Source organism: Schistocerca gregaria, chromosome 1 (genome assembly GCF_023897955.1).
Source record: "Schistocerca gregaria isolate iqSchGreg1 chromosome 1, iqSchGreg1.2, whole genome shotgun sequence".
In the NCBI taxonomy this organism is placed as follows: domain Eukaryota; kingdom Metazoa; phylum Arthropoda; class Insecta; order Orthoptera; family Acrididae; genus Schistocerca; species Schistocerca gregaria.
In genome coordinates this window covers 47900315-47921946 of record NC_064920.1, presented here as the reverse complement: position 1 = coordinate 47921946, position 21632 = coordinate 47900315, and the positions used below count along the sequence as shown (strand labels likewise).

Genomic DNA, 21632 nt, shown 5'->3' with positions numbered 1-21632 from the left:
GTTTCTTTTTCAGAATTGGAATAACACGAGCGTGACAGGATTCGAGCCTGTAATCTTCAGATCCGAAGTCCGACGTCTGATCCATTAGGCCACACGGTCACTGACGACCAACTATAACTTGTATACGACTCGTCTGGAAACGCTCACACTCTGAGGAATTGTGTTTTCGTTCTGCACAGCCGCTGCCCCTTGCTCTTTCCCACCTATTCGTTACATTCAACTTCTTACGAGACCGACCAAATATAGACTGGGAAACAAGGCCACACACTTTGTGCATTCGGAATCGAAGGCAGGGCGTCCCACGCCGCATTTCCTACGATGGCCATTTGCTACTTCTGTAGAAGCGGCGGCGACGACGACGACGACGACGACGACGACGACGACGACCACGAGAGACTCTGAGATATGTGAGAAATACATCTATAAAATGTAATTCAGACTGCTTCGTCCCACCTTATGCTGTACCGCTTTGGCAAATGCTTTATCTGCGCCATTCGCCTTTATCACATCTGAGAGTAATTCCTAATAAAACGCCTGTCGCAATTTTTTCGTCATCACGGATACTGTTTGCTATACGGCCACGACGCGAAACTGATTTCCAAAATTCGTCTACCTCCTCTGAGGATGGAACTTACCACCCCTGGTTTAGGATACCAGTGCTCTACCACTGAGCTAAAGAGGCGCGGCCTAGCGGTACTCTTGCGTACTTCGGCCTTACGGTCGCCTGCATCATCAGACTTCAGCTGACAACACTTCATATTAGCTTCTAATATTTGCAGCTATGGCGACCCATTACTGCTTGGCTAAACATCTGACACGTAACCGATGTGCTCTCCAAACAACAACACTTGCATTTCAGAACATGTCTTTCACACATGTCTACAAAATCACCTTCACCTTCAAATACAGTTTCCTTGCGACTGACAGAGACGTAGGCAAAGTTTAAAGTTGCTACTTACATTACATCACGTTAAACAGAATAACGGTAATTTACATCTGCAGAGGACCAAAATTCCGTATGTCTTAATGTGGGGCTCGAACCCACGACCCTGGGATTAAGAGTCTCACGCTCTACCGACTGAGCTAGCCGGCTGCCTCGCTTAATACCTGCCAGGTAGCACGTCACACAGTACTCGTTTGGGTTGGGTGGTCCCATACAGAAACTCTCCATGCTGCCTAATGCTTTCCTCACGTCACACTCGTCACGTACTTCACTTTTATTTCATAATCATTTCTGAGAGGTAAAGGAATTGCATGAAAACATGCAGAGCTAGTATCGTCAAAATTAACACACATACTTGTTGTGACTCAAAAGCCGAACGAGTTACTTTCCGACGTTGTTTTAGATGTGCAAGTGCCAGTCGAAAGTCGTGGTGACGGCACCCTGCCGACCATTTCGCTAGTTAACACCGGTCTTGTTGTGTGTTTTTCAAGCTCAAGAGCAACTCCAAGCAAAAAATGGTGAACAGCAACATTCAGACGGTTTCGTACTGCTCAATTGCTACATTAAAACGGTATGTTTCTTTTTCAGAATTGGAAAAACACGAGCGTGACAGGATTCGAGCCTGTAATCTTCAGATCCGAAGTCCGACGTCTGATCCATTAGGCCACACGGTCACTGACGACCAACTATAACTTGTATACGACTCATCTCGAAACGCTCACACTCTGAGGAATTGTGTTTTCGTTCTGCACAGCCGCTGCCCCTTGCTCTTTCCCACCCATTCGTTACATTCAACTTCTTACGAGACCGACCAAATATAGACTGGGAAACAAGACCACACACTTTGTGCATTCGGAATCGAAGGCAGGGCGTCCCTCGCCGCATTTGCTACGATGGCCATTTGCTACTTCTGTAGAAGCGGCGGCGGCGACGACGACGACGACGACGACGACGACGACGACGACAGCGAGAGACTCTGAGATATGTGAGAAATACATCTATAAAATGTAATTCAGACTGCTTCGTCCCACCTTATGCTGTACCGCTTTGGCAAATGCTATACTGCGCCATTCGCCTTTATCACATCTGAGAGTAATTCTTAATAAAACGCCTGTCGCTAATTGTTCGTCATCACGGATACTGTTTGCTATACGGCCACAACGCGAAACTGATTTCCAAAATTCGTCTACCTCCTCTGAGGATGGAACTTCTACCCCTGGTTTACTACACCAGTGCTCTACCACTGAGCTAAAGAGGCGCGGCCTAGCGGTACTCTTGCGTACTTCGGCCTTACGGTCGCCTGCATCATCAGACTTCAGCTGACAACACTTCATATTAGCTACTAACATTTGCAGCTATGGCGACCCATTACTGCTTGGCTACACATCTGACACGTAACCGATGTGCTCTCCAAACAACAACACTTGCATTTCAGAACATGTCTTTCACACATGTCTACAAAATCACCTTCACCTTCAAATAGAGTTTCCTTGCGACTGACAGAGATGTAGGCAAAGTTTAAAGTTGCTACTTACATTACATCACGTTAATCAGAATAACGGTAATTTACATCTGCAGCGGAACAAAATTCCGTTTGTCTCAGTGTGGGGCTCGAACCCACGACCCTGGGATTAAGAGTCTCATGCTCTACCGACTGAGCTAGCTGGCTGCCTCGCTTAATACCTGCCAGGTAGCACGTCACACAGTACTCGTTTGGGTTGGGTGGTCCCATACAGAAACTCTCCATGCTGCCTAATGCTTTCCTCACGTCACACTCGTCACGTACTTCACTTTTATTTCATAATCATTTCTGAGAGGTAAAGGAATTGCATGAAAACATGCAGAGCTAGTATCGTCAAAATTAACACACATACTTGTTGTGACTCAAAAGCCGAACGAGTTACTTTCCGACGTTGTTTTAGATGTGCAAGTGCCAGTCAAAACTCGCGGTGACGGCACCCTGCCGACCATTTCGCTAGTTAACACCGGTCTTGTTGTGTGTGTTTCAAGCTCAAGAGCAACTCCAAGCAAAAAATTGACAACAGCAACATTCAGACGGTTTCGTACTGCTCAATTGCTACATCAAAACGGTATGTTTCTTTTTCAGAATTGGAAAAACACGAGCGTGACAGGATTCGAGTCTGTAATCTTCAGATCCGAAGTCCGACGCCTGATCCATTAGGCCACACGGTCACTGACGACGAACTATAACTTCTATACGACTCATCTCGAAACGCTCACACACTGAGGAATTGTGTTTTCGTTCTGCACAGCCGCTGCCCCTTGCTCTTTCCCACCCATTCGTTACATTCAACCTCTTACGAGACCGACCAAATATAGACTGGGAAACAAGACCACACACTATGTGCATTCGGAATCGAAGGCAGGGCGTCCCTCGCCGCATTTGCTACGATGGCCATTTGCTACTTCTGCAGAAGCGGCGGCGGCGGCGGCGGCGGCGACGACGACGACGACGACGACCGCGAGAGGCTCTGAGATATGTGAGAAATACATCTATAAAATGTAATTCAGACTTCCTCGTCCCACCTTATGCTGTACCGCTTTGGCAAATGATTTATCTGCGCCATTCGCCTTAATCACACCTGAGAGTAATTCTTAATAAAACCCAGTCACTAATTGTTCGTCATCACAGATACTGTTTGCTATACGGCCACAACGCGAAACTGATTTCCAAACTTCGTCTTCCTCCTCTGAGGATGGAACTTACCAACCCTGGTTTACTACACCAGTGCTCTACCACAGAGCTAAAGAAGAGCGGCCAAGCGGCACTCTTGCGTACTTCGGCCTTACAGTCGCATGCATCATCAGACTTCAGCTGACAACACTTCATATTAGCTTCTAATATTTGCAGCTATGGCGACCCATTACTGCTTGGCTACACATCTGACACGAAACCGATGTGCTCTCCAAATAACAACACTTGCATTTCAGAACATGTCTTTCACACATGTCTACAAAATCACATTCACCTTCAAATACAGTTTCCTTGCGACTGATACAGACGTAGGCAAAGTTTAAAGTTGCTATTTACATTACATCACGTTAATCAGAAAAACGGTAATTTACGTCTGCAGCGGAACAAAATACCTTTCCGCCCAGCTTGGGGCTCGAACCCACAACCCTTGGATTAAGAGTCTCACACTCTACCGACTGAGCTAGCCGGCTGCCTCGGTTAACACCTGCCAGGTAGCACGTCACACAGTACTCGTTTGGGTTGGGTGGTCCCATACAGAATCTCTCCATGCTGCCTAATGTTTTCCTAACGTCACACTCGTCACGTACTTCATTTTTATTTCATAATAATTTCTGAGAGGTAAAGGAATTGCATGACAACATGCAGAGCTAGTATCGTCAAAATTAACACACATACCTGATGTGATTCAAAAGCCGAACGAGTTACTTTCCGACGTTGTTTTAGATGTGCAAGTGCCAGTCGAAAGTCGTGGTGACGGCACGATGCCGACCATTTCGCTAGTTAACACCGGTCTTGTTGTGTGTGTTTCAAGCTCAAGAGCAACTCCAAGCAAAAAATGGTCAACAGCAACATTCAGACGGTTTCGTACTGCTCAATTGCTGCATTAAAACGGTATGTTTCTTTTTCAGAACTGGAAAAACACGAGCGTGACGGGATTCGAACCTGTAATCTTCAGATCCGAAGTCCGACACCTGATCCATTTTTTTTTATTTTTTTTAGACGTTACCCCTTTTTTTTCTTTTTTTTCCTACCAATTTTTTTTTAATTTTTTTTATTTTTTTTATTAAAAAGGCAATCTTTCTCCTCATACTTTACTATGAAAATTGGAAAATCCACCGCCATGAGTTGTGTTGTTAGACAAAAAGAAAATAACTTTTATTCAATAATGTAACTAATTTGTTAAATATAATCTAGGATTGAGAAACTTTCCGAATAATTGGTGGAATAACCCAACAAAATAAAACAAAAGAAAAAAAAGTGCCAGAGGAGGAATCGAACACGAGACCTCAGGCTTAAGAATCCGGGCCCTTAACACTTTTTTTTTTTTTGAGAATGCATAAAAAAAACAAAGCAGCCATGCGCAAAATGTTGCCAATAGAGTGAACTAAAAAGGGCCATCTTGCTCGCCGCGGTCATATTGCTAGGCGGGCGGCCAGGAACGGGCGGTCGTCATTACATTGGACACCACCAGCCACCAATCGTTGCAGCGCCCGGGGCCGCTGCACACAGTCAGAGACTGTTTCTGTTACCATAGGGGAATCGTGGAAAGATCACATCTACAAGTTAATGTCTTCTCACACCCGGCATACCCCAGCTGGGTGGTGGGTCCATGAATGACGAACCCAAATAGTTCGCAAAAAGGGTCCGGTAATCCTGTCTGTTCGTTAAGACCAGAAACTCGTCGATCATATAGTACCATAAATCGAGGGCGTCTTTGTCTCCATCGCGGTACATGTAGTGTATCGCCATTCCTCGTACCCAATTAACCCCATGCATCCTGGTCGTAGGGAAATAGACAGCGTCGGGATGAAAGAGTTCTTGGGGTAAAATCGAAACGTAGGGACGGCGTAGCAGGAAAGCCAGGATCTGGCGGATCAGTTTCCAGCACTCACGCGCGGGGCCACAGTTCAGTCTATGTTCGTCCGTGTCTAACGTCGTGCAACGGGGGCACACAGGGTCGTCAATTAGGTGAATGGCATGCAGTCGTTGTCGGGTTGGAAGTTTCTCGTTAACGACCACATACCACGTCGACCGCACGAAAGTAGACAAGAACGGCGCGTGAATGGCTCGCCATACCCGTGGCCAGTCGACCGTAGGGTGGCGCCGTACAATGTCGTTATCCGGAGTCCAGTGCTGGAGAGCACTATAATAAGTCTTCGCTGTCGGATTCCGTGTCTCCGATATAACCCGCAACACATAGCTATGCTCTACGAAAAACGTTCTAATATGTGACAGCGAGGGCGATAAATGTCCAACTGGTACCGGTGGGTACAGCGTACGTGGGGCCACTTCTTCAATCAGTAGGCCGGGGAGACTGGCTGTTGGTGAAAGCCAGAGTCGCCTCATGGAACGGAGATACAGTGCCAGCGCTCTGTGCTTGACGTGAGTGAGTCCAACACCGCCTTTGTCGAAGGGTAAAGTAAGCGTAACAAAGTGGATCTTGAAAACAGCACCATCGTTCACCACGTGTCCAAACACTGCCTGTATCCTGAAAGCCATCGTGTCCGTTATCGGCAGTACATGGGCGTAATGGTTAAGGTGAGAAGCCATGTACACATTGACGTATTGGGCGCGTTGCAAAATGTTCAATGATCTGAATTTATTGAGACGAGCCTCTAAACGGAGTCGTCGTAAGACCATACGATACGTAAAGGCCGCCGTGCGTTGTATTTGTCGATGGAGTGATATCCCTAAACACTTGAGCATCGGGACCTTTGTCAGAGGTACGGCCAGACCTGCAGGCATTCCTCGTCCTACCTCCATGTAGCGTGATTTCCGAAGGTTGAGCACACTGCCTGCCACCGCCCCATACTGGTGGAGCCAGGAAAACGCCGTGTGTATTTCGTCACCAGACAGTGCTAAGAACATCACATCATCGGCGTATGCACCACATCGAAAGGTTACGGAACGGAGGGTAAGTCCTTCTAAGCGTCGCCGTAGTCCGTGAAGAGCTGGTTCGAGGGCAACGGCGAAGAGCATGGCAGAAAGAGGACAACCCTGCCGGACGGATCTGCTGACACGGCCGTTGATCATAATCCTCGTGACAGCCCCATGGATCAATCGAAGCACAACAGACGTCGTCAGACGCGGGACACCGATGTGTTCCATAACAGCTCGCAGGAAACCATGGTCGAAGTCCAGCGCAACAAGAGCGCCTTGGAGGCAGCAAATTTGCATGAGCGCCACCACGTCTCTATAGGTGCTTAAAGTCGTAAACACATTAGTGTCGCCCCCGAGGCAGGTTTGATCAGTGTGAATGGCCGCCATTACCGTAGGTTTGAGCCTCTCACGGAGCATGCGTGTCAACAGCTTATAGTCAGTGTTTAGCATTGTCAACGGGCGAAAATCAAGAGGGCGACGGCCTCCGCCGGGTTTGGGCACAGGGATCAAGAGACCCTCAGTAAAGTCAGATGGTACCTGAAAATTGGCGTCCAGGAGTTCACTGTACATCCTGACCCACATTGGGCCCATGAGATCAAAGAACCGCTTGTAAAATTCAAGAGGGAGGCCGTCAGGGCCAGGCGTTTTGTTGGGAGAGCCACGCAACAGAGCCTCTCGCAGTTCTTCCAAAGTCACCGCCTACAAGAGCGTAGCATCATCTTGTAGGTTCCGAGAGACTGGTAGGTCAGATAGGACTTCCCTGACCTCTACATTCATGTGCGACTCCCTCTCGTAAAGAAGTTTATATGACTGTGTGAACACTCGGACGATATCCATTTGTGCGTCAACGCGTCGCCCATCCTCCGTCTCAACCTCGGTAATGAGCTGCCTCTTGCGTCTTCGGCGTTCTTGAATGATATGGTGGAGGGAAGGTCGTTCACCACGAACATCATCAGTCGTCCTCGCTCGCACCCGCACACCCGCAAGACGTACGGCGTTGATACGAAGCAGTTGTGCCTTGACGCGTTGTACTGCTGATTGTCGCTCTGGCGACGGCGGTTGTACAGCCAGTTCGCGCAGCGCAGTATAGTAAAAATCAGTTCCATTAGGCCACACGGTCACTGGCGACCAACTATAACTTGTATACCACTCATCTCGAAACGCTCACACCCCTGAGGAATTGTGTTTTCGTTCTGCACAGCCGCTGCCCCTTGCTCTTTCCCACCCATTCGTTACATTCAACCTCTTACGAGACCGACCAAATATAGACTGGGAAACAAGACCACACACTTTGTGCATTCGGAATCGAAGGCAGGGCGTCCCTCGCCGCATTTGCTACGATGGTCATTAGCTACTTCTGCAGAAGCGGCGACGACAACGACGACGACGACGACGACGACGACCGCGAGAGGCTCTGAGATATATGAGAAATACATCTATAAAATGTAATTCAGACTGCCTCGTCCCACCTTATGCTGTACCGCTTTGGCAAATGCTTTATGTGCGCCATTCGCCTTAATCTCATCTGAGAGTAATTCTTAATAAAACGCCTGTCGCTAATTGTTCGTCATCACAGATACTGTTTGCTATACGGCCACGACGCGAAACTGATTTCCAAAATTCGTCTTCCTCCTCTGAGGATGGAACTTACGACCCCTGGTTTACTACACCAGTTCTCTACCACTTTTTTTTGTTTTTTATTTTTTTTATTATTTTTTTTTTTTTTTTTGTGGGCCTCCCATCACCCCTTTTAGCCCATCCTTGCGCTCTCCATAATTCGCCTTCATCGGCGTCGGCTTCTCACACCATGTACATAACCATAAACTGATGAGACAAAGTTAATCCCTTTATCGTGGAGAAACTAATGTACCCCTTCTTTGGGCTTATTGATAATGTGAAAAAAGAATGAAGTCTTCAGTAGGTAGAAACAGAAGTTATGTTCAGTTTGTTTCCTTCTTCATCGCTGTTTTTTGTTGTCACACTTAAAGCAAATAGGCGTCCTTGACAAAGAAACGTCAGAGGGCATTCCGAAACTGCCTCTTCTCTCTGAAAATGCTTAAAAAACAAACCATATTCGGTGAGAAGCAACTATTTATAATGGCTTCTTGAAAAATAAATTAATAAACGTTGAACTCAAAAAACGGCAATTCCGGTAAAAAAGAAATTTATTTATTTATTAATTTTTTTTTCCACGATTGAAAAGTAAGTTAGTAGTGGTGAACACTCTCTTACGTTTGTCTTCTGTGTCCGCAGATATTTCTTGTTAATTCTTTTACATCAAGGTCTTGATTAAAAAATTTGCGTATGTTTCTTTATATTTACTAGTCTTCAGTAACATGTGATGCTCAGTTTCAGATAGATCCAAAAATCCTCTTGGCTTTTCTCTTCCTTCGTGAAGAGGTAATGGACCGTTGCCGCTTTCAGCCAATTGACTGCGTTGCGTTTCGTGTTAGGAAAGGGTACATCATCCGGTGTCAAAAAGTCCGCAGGCGTTATAGCGTTAGGTGACGTTCGAAGGATGAGTGCCAGCTTTCGTCGGACATTCAGCCACATATCTTTAACCTTGTCACACACGAAACGATGTTCTTCGTTATCAATTAAACTACACGTTGCACACAAAGGTGAATCCGCTAAGTGGATCGTATGAAGTTTCGAGTTTGTTGCAACTTTCCTATTTACAAGAAAGTACCATGTTGCTTTCAGATGAGTAGCTAAGTTACGGTTATGAATATTTGCCCATATCACTTTCCAGTTAGAACATGGATAGTTTTGTTCTATTTTGTTGTTCTTCTTTTCTCCCATCAATTTGCCATATATTTCTTTTACGTTTGTCATGTCTTTTTCCGGAATTCTTGAATGTAGGTAGCTATATTCTATTAAAAACCATCGTAAATGGTAAAGTCCGCTCGGTATGTGCTGCACATTAATTGGTGGAGAGAGGTCATCTGGAGCTATTTCAGATAGCAAGTGCGCGGCGATACAGCTGCCGGATTGTCTCCATTGTTGAAACGTATTGGAGATGTACAGAGCCTGCGACTTTTTAGTAACATTCGTTAAGTTTAAGCCACCATTATTAGTGGCGAGCGTCAGAGTGTCATACTGGATTTTAAATATGTGGCCACGGCTCACAAAATAGCCTATTGCTGACATAATTTGTTTGGCGATGCCGGCGGGTATTGGCAGTATCTGGGCGCCATAATTGACTTTGGAAGTAATAGAGACGTTCGCTAAAGACACTCTCTGAATTTCATTTAATTGTCGAATACTATGTGTCCGTACACTAGCTCGTATGGTAGTTAGTACTTGTCTATAGTTGGCCGCAATAGTTTGACGTATATTTTTTCGGAAATCAATGCCGAGACATTTCAAGGCTGTTAGCTCACGTAAGTGACCGTGTGTGCGCATGCCAATGCCACATCCGATATTGAATATGCCGGACTTGGTTTTGTTTAACCTCGCGGCTGACGCTCGTTCGTATTTTTCTATTATGTGCATTGCCGTCTCGACTTCCGCTACATTCATAACGAGAAACCCAACATCGTCCGCATAAGGTTTACATATTATTTTGTTTCCTCGTATTTGCAATCCTTGTAACCGCTGAGTCAAGGTAGCGAGCAAAGGTTCGATGGCCATGGCAAAAAGAGCCATGGACAACGGACAACCTTGCCTGACGGAACATGCGATCTCGACTGGCCGGCTAGGCTGTCCATTTATGATGATTCTGGAGGAGTTATTCGTTACCAAACGTCGTATGAGGTCGACGAATCTCGGCGGAAAACCCATTGCGCCTATCGTTTTCAGGAGGTAGGAGTGGCTGATCCTGTCGAAGGCTTTATCGAAATCTAACGACACGATGGCACATTTTAGTCGACATACTTCTGCTATTGAAATTATGTCGCGGTAGTCGGACAGCGTCTGCTGAATTTTCCTACCTTTGCCCATTACATTTTTAAGTCTGTGGGCTAAGAGCCGCGTAAAAATTTTATAGTCACTGTTCAGCAGAGTGATTGGTCTCAAATTTCCAATTTTCTTGCCAGCCGATTTTTTTGCGATTAACACTATCATACCTTCGCGAAAATCTTTCGGTATCTCCTTATTGAGGTTCAGAAGTTCATTACAGATGCATGTAATTCTATGTTTTATATGTTCCCAGAAGACTTGATAAAATTCTGCTGGTATGCCGTCAGCTCCAGGGGATTTATTTTTTGCACTTTGATAGACAGCATAGTGTACATCGTCTTCGGTCGCCTTCGCTATTAGAGCTTCCGCGTACGCGTTACCAACGCGTCCTTGCAGGTGGGTCAGTAAATCGTCCTGTGCTTTTTCGTCTACCTCTTTATGTGAAAACAAGTTGTCGAAATGGGTTAGTATTTCTGCTTTTATGTCGTTGTGCATTGTCAAGGTGGTTCCAATATCAGTTTTAAGCTCCGTCAGTATTTTGCGGAATCCTCGTTCAGTTTCACGAATCACATGATATACCGAAGTGGCTTCTTTTTGCGCCACAGTCTCTGCTCTTGACCTTATTTGGTATCCTTCAAGCTGTTGTCGCCTTAATGTCAGTATTTTTGCCTGGATTTTTTTAATTCTCCCATGGTTCCCAATAGCTGTAGCACCTTGCAGGTAGAGTTCTCGGAGACAATGAAAGTAAAATTCTATCGTTCTTTTCCGCCAAAAGCTCTTCTCCCGGGAGTAGTTGATGAAACATCTCCGGATCTGAGGTTTGGCGCATTTGAGCCACCAATCCAAAGTCGAGTGGTAAGAGATGAGTTTGGTCTCGCAGGCTCTCCAAGTGGTGAGAAGGCTTCTCGACAGGCAGGATCTTTTAAGTGTGAAACATTAAGTTTCCATGGCCCTTTATATCGACAGGTTCCTTGTCGTTCCAAATTTAATGTGCATATATATGCAGCGTGGTCCGAAAAAACGGTTGGCCAAACTTCAGACTGCAGGATGCGGTGTTTCAGATTGGGCGAGACATATATTCGATCCAACCGGCTCGCTGAATGATTAGTGAGGTGGGTAAAGCCGGGTGCCGCGCCGTGCTTTTGCTCCCACGAATCAGTTAAACGGAGGTCGGTGACGATACGTTCCAGGTCCGGCGATTTGTTGTAGTTCGGAGTTTGGTCTTTGGCATGTATGACACTGTTAAAGTCGCCACCAAGGATGGTATGGGTGCAGTGTACACCAAACAAAGGAACAATTCCCTCCTTAAAAAACTGTGCTCGTTGGCACCGATTGGTAGAACCAGATGGGGCATAGACATTAATAATCCTGGTGTTATAAAGCGTGCCGGCAATGCCTCTGCCGTTAGGCAGTTTTGTTACGTCTGTAATGACGACGCCCTCTTTGAAAAGAAATGCGGTACCCAAATCACATCCAATTCCAGGATTGACTATAGCATTATACCCCTGTATGAAGTCAAGTTCGATGTTTGTTACTTCTTGTAAAAACAAAATGTCCACATCAGCTGCATACAGGAAAACTTTTAAATTTTGTAAATTAAATGGGCTACAAATTTTATTGATGTTCAGCGTAGCGATCTTACATGCCTGCAACGGAACTACGTTAGCCAAGACGGGAGTGTAATTAGGAAAAACTCTGGCAACATGTCATTTCGAAAAAAACATTAAGAAATCTGACCCGAGAGACATGTGGACACAAGTCAGTAAAACCGTTCAGACTAGAAATATTCATGACTTGGGAAGGGATCAGTCGGCTTCTCCGTGTCTGGGACAGTATCCGTCGCAGCGATGACATTCAAGACGACGTCATCCCGTGGTGTGGCCATCGTGGTGACTGTAACGGTTCCTGTGGTGTCCATAATTTCGTCCTCCTTTGTAGTGTCGTCGACATCGTCTGCCCACGGATTCGACAGCCCTGTCATCGGTTCGTCATTAAGTGGTGCACTATATTCAGGTGTTTGCTGGTGATTTTTATCTTCGGTTCGGGTACTTGCTACGTCATCGGAGGGCAAACTGGCAGAACCTGAGGTACTATCCAAGGACACAGGGTCTTCGTTAGATGACTGCTGATTGCACTGCAAGTTCTCAGATGCAGATTGACGTATTTTGCCCCCTATTTGCTTCGCCTGTTCACGCAGTTGTGGTGCAGTCTGCTCTGCACCTTGACGCGCGATCCTCCGTTTTTTAGATTTCTTGGGAGATGCGTCTCGTGGTGGACTTTGGACGGTACCTGAAGAAGCCTCAGGTTGCAAAGTAGCACTACTCGAAGTGATTGACGCCGGTCTGATTTCATTGCACTTGACGGGCTGTGGTCAGTGCCTAAGGCAGCTGCAGGATTCGGAGGAGCACCACTAGAAACGGCTGGTTGCGAGTCCGTTTTCTGTGCACTTGATACGCTTTGATACCTCCTAAAGAACCTCCAGGATGCAGAGGAGCACTACCCGAAGCGACTGAGGTCTCGTCCGTATCCATTGCCTCATTGGGCGATTCCACGGCGACAAGGGCAGGAGCAAATATGTCTTCGCAGGAGGGTTGAGTGTCTACAGATGCTACACCTGAGTCGGTCGGTTGGTCGGTCGCTTGTGGGTCGGTAATCGTAGTAACTTCGGGGGGCGCAGTGGCACTTGCAAAACCGCGCGCTACGGCGACATATGTCACGGGCAGCGTTGACATAGCAGGGGGCCTGACGGCATCGCCGGCAGGCAGTTGCGCCACTCGCCTTTGAACACATTCTGCACGAACGTGGCCTGGTAAATTGCAGACAGCACACGTTTTCGGTTGGTCATCATACATCACAACAGCTCTATATCCGCAGACGTTTATAAACGACGGAATGTGCTTCTGCAATTCGACTTTTAATTGGCGCACACCATTCAAAACAGGGAATTTGTGTGCAGCAGACCACCGTTCGGCAATATTACTCAAAACTTTCCCGTATGGAGCAATAACAGCATTTATCTGGTCACTTGTAATTTCAAAGGGAAGTTCAAAGACTCGCACGGTCCGAATACCTAGACCAGCATGGGCAACGGTAACCTCCCCAACATTTCCATCAGCATGTTTAAATTTCAGAATGCCACCACAAGATCGAACTATCCTTTCACACAATTCTGGACTGGCAAGTTTCACGAAAACCACACTGTTCATAATCGAGAAATGTATGCCGATAATATCATCAAGTCCTATTTTAACATCATCCTCTAACCACTGTTCAACATCAAATGACCTCGGTCGGACAAAGTTGCGATCAAACGTGAATTTCAAAGTATCTTTTCGTTGCGGTTGCGACATCTCTTAATTCTTTTTCATGTCTACACAAATACAATAGACAGCGACGCGTTGCAGCAAGAGCAGAACCTTACCACGCGGAGCTAACGCAGCACAGCACACAGCACGGCACGTCCGACCTCCAGCGCAGCCGCTGGATTACTGAATTCCGTTTGTCTCAGTGTGGGGCTCGAACCCACGACCCTGGGATTAAGAGCCTCACGCTCTACCGACTGAGCTAGCCGGCTGCCTCTAGAATCTCTCCATGCTGCCTAACGTTTTCCTAACGTCACACTCGTCACGTACTTCACTTTTATTTCATAATAATTTCTGAGAGGTAAAGGAATTGCATTACATCATGCAGAGCTAGTGGCGTCAAAATTAACACACATACTTGATGTGACTCAAAAGCCGAACGAGTTACTTTCCGACGTTGTTTTAGATGTGCAAGTGCCAGTAAAAACTTGCGGTGACGGCACCCTGCCGACCATTTCGCTAGTTAACACCGGTCTTGTTGTGTGTGTTTCAAGCTCAAGAGAAACTCCAAGCAAAAAATGGTCAACAGCAACATTCAGACGGTTTCGTACTGCTCAATTGCTACATTAAAACGGTATGTTTCTTTTTCAGAACTGGAAAAACACGAACGTGACAGGATTCGAACCTGTAATCTTCAGATCCGAAGTCCGACACGTGATCCATTAAGCCACACGGTCACTGGCGACCAACTACAACTTGTATACGACTCATCTCGAAACGCTCACACCCCTGAGGAATTGTGTTTTCGTTCTGCACAGCCGCTGCCCCTTGCTCTTTCCCACCCATTCGTTACATTCAACCTCTTACGAGACCGACCAAATATAGACTGGGAAACAAGACCACACACTTTGTGCATTCGGAATCGAAGGCAGGCGTCCCTCGCCGCATTTGCTACGATGGCCATTAGCTACTTCTGCAGAAGCGGCGACGACAACGACGACGACGACGACGACGACGACGACGACGATTACGACGACGACCGCGAGAGGCTCTGAGATATGTGAAAAATACATCTATAAAATGTAATTCAGACTGCCTCGTCCCACCTTATGCTGTACCGCTTTGGCAAATGCTTTATCTGTCTTGCGTGAGGTTGGTCGCTCGACCTCACAAGGGAAGTTATGTGTCTCTTATAGCCTCTCCTTCCCAAGTGGCTCTTTCCGCCTTCCCGTGGTGCCAGACGTTAAGCTTGGCATTCTGCCTTGCGACAAAAGGGAGAGCTGCGACCAACCCGATGCGAAAGCGAAGGGTGCATGGCACAGGGGGAGCTCTGTCGAGGGACCGTACATCAGTCCCTTCTTTTCGCAGGGCACAGACCAACAGGTGCTCTGCATGCCGGTGATCTCGTTTGTCGGCGTGGGATCGCGGCGCGTGTCGGCAAGTGTGCTTCGCCGCGCCCCTGGGTATCCGGGGCGTGTTCTTCCAAACCCAGGTGGTGGTAACATCGCCTGGGCCAGGTTAGATGGGTCCAGACCGCCGAACGCCTGGGGGACCGGCCGGCCACCTGAGTAGGAGTGGGTCCCTGGCCGAGAGGTGGAAACTCGGGCAAGTAGGCGGCGAAGGGCGAGAGGTGCATCCGCCTCTCCGGAGTGCGGGGTGCAATTGCCGGGGTGCGTCGCGTGAAATCGCCGATGACGGAGTCACCGAGGGGGACCAGTGCGCTGGAAACGGCGCGCTGAACCCAGCAGCTCTGGAGTGCTCTTGACCTAGGGGCGAGGTCGGTGAGCGAGCTGCAGAAGTACCCCCCCTTCCCCCCCCCCCCCCCCCCATGCCAGAGGAGCCGGTCCGGGGCAAGAGACGGGCTCCCACCCCCCTTTTTTATCACTCGTTCATGATGGCTACACCAGAAACGAGTGATTCGAGTGCGCCAACGCGAGCTTCTGTGATGTCTGAACCCGATCCTCAGGACGAGTCGGGACAGGCAATTGAGGAAAATGTCTTACAAAGACACACAAGAATAACATTGCTCCTTGAGCAACACATCAAAAATGGCAAAATTAGTCAAAGCGGCTTTGACTATAATCAAAAATGAAACTGGCGGCGTGGGCTATCGCAAACGCCAAGCTTGAGGGCCGCGTTGAAGAACTTACAACAGAAAATGAAAGACTAAGAAAACAACCCGGAAAGACCTGGGCGGCGGTGGTCGCACAAGCGCCACCAAAACCGCAGACTACAAAGGATGCCATTGCAAAAGTCACTAAAAGATCAGACACAACAGTTTTCCTAAGGACCCTGCCTGGTCAGGACACTAGCGTAAAAAGAATCCAGGAATTGCTTACGACAACTATCAATCCAGCAAAAGACAAAATTAAAATAAATAAGGTCAAACCCAGCAGTAACTCTGTTATTGTTGAAGTCGCATCAGAAGAGGACAAAGAGAAACTATTAAGCAATGCAAAACTAAACTCGGTGGTCAAATGCGAGCCACCAAGGAAAAGGAACCCATTGGTCATCTTATATGATGTACCAACAATTATGACAAATGAAGAACTGCAGAAATCTATAAAGGCTCAGAATTTCGAAGATATGACAGAAGATGAATTCAAAGCAAATTTCAATTTGAGATTCAAAACTGGGCCTCGGGACCGTGATGTGGTCCATCACGTTGCTGAGGTCTCCGCTCAAATGTGGAAAAAAATTACAGCAATGGGCAAACTATACGTCGGCTTTCATGCCATAAATACACGCGACTTTCTGGTCGTACCGCGTTGCCACAATTGTGGAGATCTCGACCACGTTTTGAGGCACTGTACCAGGGGGTCGGCCTGCTCGAAATGTGGCGAGGATTGCCATGTCAGGAAGGACTGTAGGGCTGCGGCAGTTTGCATCCCCTGCAAGAGACGGGGTAAAAAACCCTGTGGTACCATGGGACGTAGCTGCCCCACCTACAGACTTCTGGAACAAAGGCTTATTTCAAGAATAGACTATGGCTGATCAAACCAAAGCCAACAGGATGCCCAAAAGAAAATCCCCAAGCAAAAGGAGGAGGGATGCCATGAGGGCGAGTGCCTTCAAGCTTTTCTTGAGGTCGCACATGGGCACCACAACCAGAACTGTAGACGTAGGCACTCAAACTGACTCTACCACTACGGATAGAGGGACACAAACTAGGCCTCTGGCAGTCACGCTACCCTCCTCCCCAAACAGGGAAACAAGGCCGACTAAAGACCTATGGCAACAGCATCCTGTACCAGAGACTGTGGCAGTCTCAGCAGAAATAAATATAACAACGAAACAACCAGTTCAAGAAAATAAAATAACTAGTTCAAGTGAACCAGCTGCAACAAAAGATCCTGTAGTGAGACTGCCACCTGTCGATCCAGTTAGAGTCTATCCAAACCTTGAACTCACCATGCAACGGGCGAGGCTGGAGCAGCCGACTACCCTGACCACTGCCTTGAGACATGTGGTTCGGGTGGGACATGAATATGGACAGAGAGTCACCTTCTCGGTAATGGAGGCTGTGGACAGAATTCAACTCAAGTCAGTGAATCTCCCCACTGACTTCGGAGCCCTACGTGACCTACTAAAGAAAGTCTTTGACAGATGTGGTGAAAAATTCGACCTGAACGAAATTTATCGACAAGCAGTTCTGGCAAATGGATGTATCACATTTGACTGGAACAAAACATGGCCTCATGACAGAATTCATACATACACTCCATAGACAACTACATGACGGAAATCACCATTGGCCAACTCAACACTCATAACAGCAGACTTGTCATGCAGGAGTTACGAAGGGAAGTGGAGGAGAGGAGACTGGATGTGGTCTGTCTGCAAGAGCCGTACTCCCTAAACGGGAAGATAGCTTTCACAGCTGCGACCTGGCAAGTCGTCTGCAGAGGAGAAGACACAAAAGCGGCAATAATTATTACAAACAAACTGATAAGGGCTACAGTCCTAACGCAGTTCACAACCAGCCACTGCTGCAGTCTCAATCAGGAGCTATTATTGTGATCAACATGTACTTCCAATATGGTGATGATATTGAAAGACACCTAGCACACCTCACCACAGCTATCACGGCGTTGCGGGGGCGGAAAGCATTTGTGACTGCCGATATGAATGCCAAATCCCCCCTATGGTACAGTGGCACCAGGGATACCAATGGAGAGAAGGCAGAAGAGGCCATCATGGCCTTGCAGCTTGTGGTGGCTAACAAGCCTGGCAACCCTCCGACCTATGCGGCGGGAGGTGGCCAAGGCACAAACATCGATGTGACCCTGGCTCCGCCAAATGCAGCACACCTAATCCAGCAATGGAAAGTAGTGGAGAATGCCACTACAAGTGACCATAATCTCATTACTTTCAACATAGGAGATGGAGAGAGCCGCTGGGCCATAGGGTGGGAAATACAATATAATTACAATAGAGCCGACTGGGAGAGACTTGCTGGGGAGTGCGACATTCCTCCATTATCAGAAGGTGACGACCACAGAGACCTTGACGTTGACAACAGAGCCGAAGAAGTGGTTTCAGTAATAACTCGAGCAGTCAAAGCAGCCGTACCTACTAGGAGGAGGGCCATGGCGGCCTCTCCGTCACCATGGTCTGCTGAACTAGAGGAGATGCGCCGGTCGGTCAGAAGGCTCAGGAGGCACTACCAGCGCAGTGTCGTCTGGCCAGAAAGACAAAGATGGCTGCAGCTTTACTGGGAAGCCAAAGATAACTTCCAAAAGCATCTACGGGAAGTTAGAACAAAGAGTTGGGAACACTTTGTTCTGAACCAATTAGCACTAGACCCATGGGGAGTTCCCTACAGGCTTGTCCGGGAAAAAATCCGTTCTCCGATGGAGCTCTCAACCGTCAAGCATGGGGACCGGATGACGGGGTCTTGGCAGGAAACTGCTGAGGTCCTTCTCCACTCCCTGTTGCCTGATGATACTGCAGATGAGACAGACAAACAACGGCAGCTGCGGGAGAATAACAACAATGCATATGAAAATGATATGGCAGTCTACCCATTCTCTGAAGAAGAGGTAGCTGCCCATATAAACTCCCTGAAGAGAGGAAAAGCTCCTGGGCCAGACGGTATTGTGGCGGAGGTGGTGCAATTCCTGGCCCACCAGATAGTCGCCCCTCTAACTCATTTATATAACGAATGCCTCAGGCAGAAAAAGTTCCCTCGAATATGGAAGAGGGCAAATGTGGTAATTATAAAGAAAGGAGCTGACAAAGACCCAGCAGAAACTAAATCTTACAGACCTATGTGCCTGCTTGATCTGCTTGGGAAGATTCTGGAGAGACTTCTGGCTGATAGACTGGCTGCACACCGAGTGCTGTGCGGAATGAGCAACAGGCAGTTTGGCTTCAGGCCTAGACGATCGGCATCTGACGCAATCGCCCTGGCGGCCGAGGTCTGCGGCTCTACCCCGTACAAGTATGTTGTTGGCATCATGGTGGATATAAGTGGCGCCTTCGACAACCTGTAGTGGCCTTCGCTCTTCTCCTGCTTAAGGGAGAAGGAGTGTCCAGGGCCGCTATATGGCTGTCTGAGGAGCTATTGTGAAGATCGGGAGGTATGGCTATCATCTACTAGCACAAGAGTAAGGAAAACTATCACCAAGGGATGTCCCCAGGGTTCCGTACTGGGTCCGCTGTTCTGGGACATCCACATGGAACCCTTACTAGACACATTACAGCAAAGTGATGAAGTGCTGGAGGTGATAGCCTACGCAGATGACCTCCTCCTACTGGTCGGCGGCCGTAGCCGAGAAGACATAGAGCCTAAGATCGATAGAACAATAAACACACTTCAACTGTGGTGCCGTAAGACTAAAATGAAAATTTCACCGGCTAAATCTACATACCTTCTTCTAAATGGACAATTAGCTCCTAACCCAACTGTTAGGATAGATGGATCACCAGTTCTCCGGCGACGTGAGACACACTACCTTGGTATCATCATTGATGAAAGGTGGACTTTTGGTAGACACATCGAAACCGTAACTCAAAGAGCTTTACAGGTACTCAACAACCTCATCTCCATTGGGCACAAGCGGTTTCATCTTCCACCACATCTCATCAAACTTTATCATAACAGTATACTAACATCTATAGTGGGTTACGGCTCCCGAGCCTGGGCACACAGGCTCACGAGGGTGGTGCCCGCCATGACAGTGAGGAGAGTGCAGAGAAATATGATTCTGAGATCAGTGGGGGCATACAGAACTACACCGGGAGGAGCCCTGTTAGTTATAATGGGGCTTTGCCCCTTGGATAACAAAATTCGGGAGCAGGCCTCTTGGTACTGGACTAAAAAGGGGAATTTGGAAAAAACAGAGGAAATTCTGGGCATCAGGACTGAAAATAAAGTAGAGATTAGGAAAAAAGGGAGCTGCTATGGCAACATTCGTGGGAAAACGAAGAAACAGGGCGTCGAACCTTTGAGCTCCTACCAGATGTCAGGGAAAGGATGGGAATGTCACATTTCGATCCATCCCGGGGACTCATCCACTTCCTCACTGGACATGGACAGTACTCGACATATCTATGTCGATTAGGTAAAAAGGCGACACCTGCGTGTGACTGTGGTGTTCCGGAGGGTACTCCTGACCATGTAGTCTACGAGTGCCCCCTTTTCAATGATGTGGCCTCAGTACTGCGGGACCAACTACCACACAACGACACATATAGACTAATCAGACATCGCGACACTTTCCATATCATCAATAAAGTGGCTAACGCGGTATCTCAGAAACTCTTAAAGGACTACCTGAAAGAACTATATTAGTACAAGAAAGAGATAAACCAGGACAAAGATAGAGTTCGATACCCTACTCCCAAACCGCCTGGGCGCGGAAAGGCCGACTTCCTCAGTCTGAATCCGCTGCGCCACAGGATTCTGGGGGAGTGGGGTGGAGCCTAACCGAACCAGACAACGCACCGGACTTGACCGTAGGATAAGTTAGTTGTAGGACTTAGTTTTTAGACATTATTATTAGAAACCTGCAGCGATTACCATCTTGGCCTGCCCAGTGTCAGGGGCACGCTCATTGGGGTTAGCTCAATGAGCAAGGCTCTATAGTAAGTTTATACTAATTAGCTGACACAACTGTAACGCTGTAGGATTTAGTAACTAGTCTTAAGATTACATGTTTGTAGTAGACTAACAATAACGTTTGCCCATTGCTTACTCCTGATCACTTACAGACTAACTAGTTACTACATAGGACTTAGAGTTAGCTGCTAATTATCTTTGTATAACTAACTTGGCCCACTAATCAAATAAGGCAGTGGGCTAGATGTAAAATTAACATTCTTTTATTGGAAATAAAGAATTTTTTTTACAAAAAAATGCTTTATCTACGAAATTCGCCTTAATCACATCTGAGAGTAATTCTTAATAAAACGCCTGTCGCTAATTGTTCGCCATCACAGATACTGTTTGCTATACGGCCACGACGCGCAACTGATTTCCAAAATTCGTCTTCCTCCTCTGAGGATTGAACTTATGACCCCTGGTTTACTAGACCAGTGCTCTACCACTGAGCTAAAGAGGCGCGGCCTAGCGGTACTCTTGCGTACTTCGGCCTTACGGTCGTCTGCATCATCAGACATCAGACATCAGCTGACAACACTTCATATGACCGGCTAATATTTGCAGCTATGGCGACCCATTACTGCTTGGCTACACATCTGACACGTAACCGATGTGCTCTCCGAACAACAACACTTGCATTTCAGAACATGTCTTTCACACATGTCTACAAAATCACCTTCACCTTCAAATACCATATCCTTGCGACTGACAGAGACGCAGGCAAAGTTTAATGTTGCTATTTCCATTACATCACGTTAACCAGAAAAACGGTAATTTACATCTGCA

The 21632-nt window shown here is 47.3% G+C and overlaps 2 non-coding genes across 2 annotated transcripts; both read right to left on the bottom strand.

The window, feature by feature from the left end:
* Positions 1–1019: 1019 nt before the first annotated feature.
* Positions 1020–1089, bottom strand: Trnak-cuu (transfer RNA lysine (anticodon CUU)). The gene has a single exon. It is a non-coding gene; the product is annotated as a tRNA-Lys (tRNA).
* Positions 1090–2538: 1449 nt separating this feature from the next.
* Positions 2539–2611, bottom strand: Trnak-cuu (transfer RNA lysine (anticodon CUU)). Its single transcript has one exon. It is a non-coding gene; the product is annotated as a tRNA-Lys (tRNA).
* Between the last annotated feature and the right edge of the window lie 19021 nt (positions 2612–21632).